Source organism: Bos indicus, chromosome 28, assembly GCF_029378745.1.
Source record: "Bos indicus isolate NIAB-ARS_2022 breed Sahiwal x Tharparkar chromosome 28, NIAB-ARS_B.indTharparkar_mat_pri_1.0, whole genome shotgun sequence".
Classification (NCBI taxonomy): domain Eukaryota; kingdom Metazoa; phylum Chordata; class Mammalia; order Artiodactyla; family Bovidae; genus Bos; species Bos indicus.
Window position 1 is genome coordinate 13838650 of NC_091787.1, and position 7144 is coordinate 13845793.

Genomic DNA, 7144 nt, shown 5'->3' on the forward strand with positions numbered 1-7144 from the left:
ACGACTGAAGCGACTTAGCAGCAGCAGCAGCAGAAACTATCAGAGAAGGCAATGGCACCCCACTCCAGTACTCTTGCCTGGAAAATCCCATGGACAGAGAAGCCTGGTAGGCTGCAGTCCATGGGGTTGCTAAGAGTCGGACACGACTGAGCGACTTCGCTTTCACTTTTCACTTTCACGCATTGGAGAAGGAAATGGCAACCACTCCAGTGTTCTTGCCTGGAGAATCCCAGGGATGGGGGATCCTGGTAGGCTGCCGTCTATGGGGTCGCACAGAGTCGGACAGGACTGAATCGACTTAGCAGCAGCAGCAGAAACTATGCAAGCAAGATGAGAATGGAGTGTAATATTTTAAGTGACTAGAGAAAGAAAGAAAAAAAAAAAACTGACCTAGAACTCTGTATCCTGGTGAAATCTCCTTAAAAAGAGAAAGGAGAAAAAAAGATTTTCTCAGACAAACAAAAAAGCTGAGAGAATTTGTTTCCAACAGACCAGCCTTGCAAGAAATGTTAAAAGAAATTCTTCAGAGAGAAGGAAAATTATATAGGTCATAAAGTCTTATTTATAAAGAAAGGAAGAACACTCAAAAATGAATATGTAAAGGTAAAATAAAAATGTTTAGTTTCTTAAACTGATCTAACAGATAACAGTTTGTTCAAAATAATTATATGTATAAGCATATTTATACTTACATGTAAGCCTGGAGAATCCCAGGGACAGAGGAGCCTAGTGGGCTGCCCTCTGTGGGGTCGCACAGAGTCGGACACGACTGAAGCGACTTAGCAGCAGCAGCAGCAACATAAGCGAAATTATTGTCAGTGATGATACAAGGGATGGGAGGGGAAAATTAGAGATATTTTGTTATATAAGATACTTTCACTGAGTAGGTTTCATGAGTAGGAAACCACAGTCACTTGAAAGTGGTTTTGGATTAGTTGTAAACATGTAGTAAAAATTCTAGCGCAACCACTAAAAACAGTAAAAAAAAAAAAAAAAAAAGTACAACAAATATGCTAATCAAGGAGAGAAAATGGAATCATAAAACGCTCAATTAAAACTACAAAAGGCACAGACTACCCTAGTGCTCTAGTGGTTAAGAATCCACCTGCCAATTCCGGGGACACAGATTCGATCCCTGGTCCAGGAAGATTCCACAGACTGTGGAGCAACTAAGCAGGTATGTGACAACTACTGAGCCTGTGCTCTGGAGGCTGTGCTCTGCAAGAGAAGCCGCAGCAGTGAGAAGCCCGAGCACTGCAAAGAAGAGTAGCCCCCACTCACAACTGGAGAAAGCTCACACGCAGCAATAAAGGCCCAGCACAGCCAAAAATAAATAAATAAATAAAAATTTTAAAACTACAAAAGGCATAAAATGTGTTAAAAGACAAAAATAGAAACAGAAACGAGGGCAACAAATAGAAAAGAATAGCAAATATGGTCGATATTAATCCAACTATGTCAATAATCACTTTAAGTGTCCATCATCTAAATTGTTGTTGCCCAGTCACTCAGTCGTGTCTGACTCTTTGCAACCAGCTGCAGCATGCCAGGCTTCCCCGTCCTTCACCATCTCTTGGGGCTTGCTCAAACTTATGTCTCATCCTCTGTCATACCCTTATCCTCCTATCCTCCTGCCCTCAGTCTTTCCCAGCATCAGGGTCTTTCCCAGTGAGTAGGCTCTTCGCATCAGGTGGCCAAAGTATTGAAGCTTCAACTTCAGCATCAGTCCTTCCAACATCAGTCCTTCCAATGAATATTCAGGGTTGATTTCCTTTAGGATTGACTGGTTTGATCTCCTTGCAGTCCAAGGGACTCTCAAGAGTCTTCTCCAACACCACAGTTCAAAAGCATCAATTCTTCGGCGCTCAACCTTCTTTATGGTCCAACTTTCACATCCATACATGACTACTGGAAAAACCAAAGCTGTGATTAAACGGACCTTAGTTGGCAAAGTAATGTCTACTTGAGTGGGTAGCCTTTCCCTTCTCCAGGGGATTGTCCCAACCCAGGGATCGAATCCAAGTCTCCCGCATTGCAGACGGATTCTTTACCAGTTGAGCTACAAAGAAAGCCCAGGAATACTGGAGTGGGTAGCCTATCCCTTCTCCAGCAAATCTTCCTGACTCAGGAATCGAACTGGGGTCTCCTTCATTGCAGGCAGATTTCATTACTGACTGAGCTACAAGGGAAGCCCGTTGTCTGCATAAACCACTTAAATAGAGATGTATATAGATTAAAAGTAATCAGTTCAGTAGCTCAGTTGTGTCTGACTCTTTGCGACCCCATGGACTGCAGCATGCCAGGCTTCCCTGTCAATCACCAACTCCCGGAGCTTGTTCAAACTCATGCCCATTGAGTCAGTGATGCCATCCAACCAGCTCATCCTCTGTCGCCTCCTTCTCCTCCTGCCTTCAATCTTTCCCAGCATCAGGGTCTTTTCCAATGAGTCAGTTCTTCACATCAGGTAGCCAAAGTATTGGAGTTTCAGCTTCAACATCAGGCCTTCCAATGAATATTCAGGACTGATTTCCTCTAGGATTGGCTGGTTTGATCTTCTTGCAGTCCAAAGGACTCTCTAGAGTCTTCTCCAACACCATAGTACAAAAGCATCAATTCTTCAGCGCTATTAAAAAAAGGGGAGAACAAAATAATGCCTTTTGCAGCAATATGGATAGAACTACAGATTATCATACTAAGTGAAGTAAGTCAGACAAAGACAAATATCATATGGTATCACTTATATATGGAATCTAAAATATAGCACAAAAAAAAAATAAATAAAATAAAATATAGCACAAATGAACCTAAATACAAAACAGAATCACTTTAACTCTGAATCACTTTGCTGTACAGCAGAAACTAACACAGCATTGTAAACCAACTCTATATATATAAGGGTTTTTATTTTTTTTAAAGGAAAATCCATGAAACCAAAAGCTAGTTCTTTGAAAGAATCAATAAAATCAATAAGTCTCTTGCCAGGCTAAGAAAGAATACAAATAACTTATCAGAAATGAAAAAGGGACATTTCTACAAAGCCCATGAATATTAAAAAAGATAACAAAGGAAGATTATGAACCACTCTATGCTCACAAATTTGATAACCTAGAGGAAACAACCCATTTCCTTGAAAGACACAATCTGCCAAAAGCCACTTGAGAAAAAACAATCTGAATAGGCCCACATCTATTAAAGAAATTGAATCAATAATTTATAATGTACCAAAAACACCAGCCCCATATGCTTTCACTGATGTATTCTATCAAACATGTAAGAAAGTATTCCAATTTTCTAAAAACTTCCGGAAGACTGAAGTAGAGGGATGACTTTGTAAATCATTTGGTGAGGCTCACATTACCCTCAGAGCTGAACCAGAGATAGTACAAGCAAAGATTCAGCTACTTAAGAAAATAGAGTCTACATGCATTTGTGTGTAGCTGGGCCCTTGGAAACTATAGTAGGTACAAAATGATGACAGCTGCAAAGCATGTGAGAGAAGCACTGTCCACCTTCTGCAGGGAGCTCCTGCTCTGCCCTTTAAAAAGCATGTGGCCTTTGCCAGGCGTGACCAAAGCCCACTTGACACTCGATCAAGGCGGGCACCTGAGTCGGTCTGCATATTAGCTATTGGTAAAGCTGAACTTATCTATTTTAAATAATCAGATATAAATGAATCATCTTGCTCACCTAACACTGGAATGAGCCCAGGAAGTAATATTTACCTACTAAGTACCGTCCCTGTGCTCAATTTATTATATTTTTCTTATTTTAATTAAATTTTTATTATATTTAATTCTCACAACTCTATGGAGTTGACTCTAAGATAATTCTCACTGATGGAAGAAATTGATGTTCAGAGATAATGAAGTAGCTTTCCTAAGGTCACTCCAGCTATAGAGGGTTAGATGAAAATTCAGAGATCTCTGGCACTGCTCTCTGACCCCGATCAGAGACATTGCTTTAACAATATTTGTAATGGCAACCACAGCTGGGACAGAATTCCCATTCTTTGTTTAGTGCAGTCACCCTTTTCATTGGACACAAATCAAGTGCAACCTTATGCAACACTTTTGCTATGACCCAAGGCTCTAGTCCTTTCTCGGGGGGAAGGCTGAAATCTATTTGTATCCTAAGCTGTCCTTGCCTCTAAGCCCTGGATGTCCACAGGCGATGCTCCTGGTGTTCTACCAGGGGTTGAGTTGATCTCTATTTGGCTGTATCCCATTTTTTTTCTGGAAGAATATCTCGGACATCTGAATTTATGATTTGGCAATGCCACATTGCTCCACTTTCTAGCATTTATGCATGCTTTTCCTATTTCTATATTTTATTGATGGAAATTTGGAAACAGGTTAGCATTGTGTACAAATGTAGCCATCTTATCCAGAAGTGTATTGCATCAAGTACAAAAGCTAAACATTTTTATTGCCTCTAGAACATGATTATGGGCTCGTTCTCTGAACTGAGACATTCTTTCTTTCATCCAGGCTAAGAGCTCATACCTTAAGTAGTCTAAAGTATGTGCATTTACCAAATTATCAGGCCCAGGAGAAGCTAGAAGGTAGAGGAGGTTGGGTCCTTCAAAATGCCCCCAGGTTGAGCTTTTCTGTTCACCCCACACGGACCCATTCAAAGACCACTGTTTGCAAGGCTCTTTTTAGGGTCATGGTTTTCATGGCAAAGCCTGTGGGTCCCTGGGGAGTAAGAAGGAGGGTGAGTGTGAGACTCCAGAGCCCTGTATTCTCACTTCATCCAAGCAGCTCTGTGTGTATCTATGCTAGGAACACAGCTTGAGTCCTGATCAGACACCTATGGATGATATAAGGATGATTGATTCAGATGTATCCTGGTGAGAGAGGCATGGGGGCTTCTGAGTGAGGCTCAGTCCTCATCCTGAGCCAGGAAGTCCTGCGGCAGAGACGGAAGGACCCTGCCCCAGATGGTGGTGGTGAGTTCATTTCCATCAGTACCCAAGGCTTGGGTTCAATTTGTCTCCTTAAAGATGTCAAATTTTTCTCATTTCACAAAAGAATGGGGATTTTTTTTTTAGCTACATGGAAAGGGAAATATCAAACAAACACATATTTAAAACAATGGCCAAGACTGATACCTCTCTGCCCTGGATGGGGGAGAGCTTCTACCTCTGATGGGGGAGTGTGTTCACTGCAGCTGCTTCTCCTCTAGACTGTGATCTGTCGGTTGTTTCCGGCTCTACCAGCAGCAGACTGCACGCTGTGCTTCTCCCATGGCCAAACGGGGTCTCAGCACCTCTTGAGTCTGAGAAGTCAGGAGGCATCAGGCTTCAGGTAGCATGAACACTTAGAAGCTTGCAATTCTGAAACCAAAAGCAGCTTTACACAAAAATTTTAAAGCTCACCCCCTATCATAGGGGTCCTTGACAGCTTGCCATAAGGAGGTGTGATGTTGATCAGCACCAAGGATAGCTCCTGGACCAGCGCTTATTAGAATTATTGGATGTCAAGTTTGGAAAGAAGCGCCTCCCCACGGATACCAGGAAGGGTGAGACTGAGGCTAAGGGTGTGCCCAGATGTCCTGCAAATGCCACAAGCAGCTGACATCCCCCTTCTTATCATCACAACATGAGTTACCTAGTGGCACCTTCTGAAGTACGGACACTGACTTAGGGGCTAGGGGGCAAACATTTGGCACAAATGGATGTCATGAGAAGACTAGAGTCTGGACAATTTCACTGGAGAAAGATACGTGATACGCCTCCCCAAATGGCAAGCTCTACCTGACCAACACAGGCTGGCCTCGTGGCTCTGCCTCCTGGCTCAGAAAACACTTTCTAGTTTCTGTGCTCGTGCTGTTCACGTGGGATACTGGGCTTCCCAAGGCCCCTTGACACAGGACAGGAAGTGCCTTTATAGATACACCTTTAGGTGGAGAAATCCTGACAGCAGTAGGAATCACTGCAAGAGGGAGAAGAGGGAGAGTCACGATGGGAAGAGGCTGCCCCAGCTTCCGGCCCAGGGTTCCAACACTACTTCTGGGTTGGGGCAGAGTTCCATTCTCAGATCACTGAGTGGTACAACATGGTTCCTTCTTGGCCTTCTGAGGAGCTGCCTTCTACTGACCATTTCCTATGTCCCACAAACACTGATCTCTTTACCTGTGTCCTCTCTTTGACCATCACAGCAACCCGGGTCGGTCAGGGGAGGGGGGGGTGGATCTGGCTGCTGCTCCCATTCTGCAGACAAGAAAGGGAGACGAAGAGAGGGTAAATTACAGCCAGGAACTGTAGCCAGGACTGTCACTCAGATCTGCCTCCCATCAATGTCCCCCTTTCATACTGTATGACTCCAAGGCACAGGATTCCTGGGGTGAGGATCCTGGAGTAAAGGACACACTACAGCCAAGCGCTTCTCTAGGTAGTCAGGGGCCATTTAGATTTGAGGGTCAGCAAACAAATGGCATTGCTCAGTGCTGGTCTTACAATGTCTCTGCTCCTGAAATTAAGACTTCAACAGGAAGACCAGCCTTGATGCACAAATAGCCATATGGTGTTAACTTCCCAGCCTCCACGATGTGTCTTTTCATGTCTCTCTCATGCACTGCCCAGGAAGAAATTCCACTAAAAGGTGTCTAGCCCAGGGTACATGCTCAATAGACATGACCTCCTGCTAAGCTGCACGTTGTGGGCCTGTGAACTGAGCCTTTCCCTTCTGGACACTGAGGCACAGGCAGCAGATCCCCAGCCAGGGGTCATAAAGGCTGAGCAGTTGCTGCATCATGGTGTATCTGTTGTCCCGGGGGTGGGAGGTGGAACCTTCCCCAGGACCACTTCCTGGTCACTTCCCTTTCCTTTACCCTTACACTGCTGAAGGCCAGTATGGTGGCCTCCCGGGCCACATGACTTACTTCCTTGGGAGCCCAAGGTGCCTCTCAGTAAGGAGACTGCTTGAAACCCACAGAGCATGGGGATCTGGAGGGAGGGGGGTTGTGTCCCAAACTGAGAGGTGAGGAAAGCCCCTAGGTACGATTGCGCTAGAGGCGGACAGAGCCACGGTCCCAGGGGGCTTGGGCATGGTCACACAGAGCTGCAGTCCCAGGGGGCTTGGGCGTGGTCACACAGAGCCGCAGTCACAGCTGATTTCTGTCCCAGTTCTGCCACTCACTGGCT

The 7144-nt window shown here is 44.6% G+C and overlaps 1 long non-coding RNA gene across 1 annotated transcript; it reads right to left on the bottom strand.

The window, feature by feature from the left end:
- Positions 1 to 1330: 1330 nt before the first annotated feature.
- Positions 1331 to 5433, bottom strand: LOC139180350 (uncharacterized). The gene is made up of 2 exons (XR_011564619.1): positions 5111 to 5433; positions 1331 to 2623 (listed from the first exon to the last, which is right to left on the bottom strand). It is a non-coding gene; the product is annotated as an uncharacterized lncRNA (long non-coding RNA).
- Positions 5434 to 7144: the final 1711 nt, after the last annotated feature.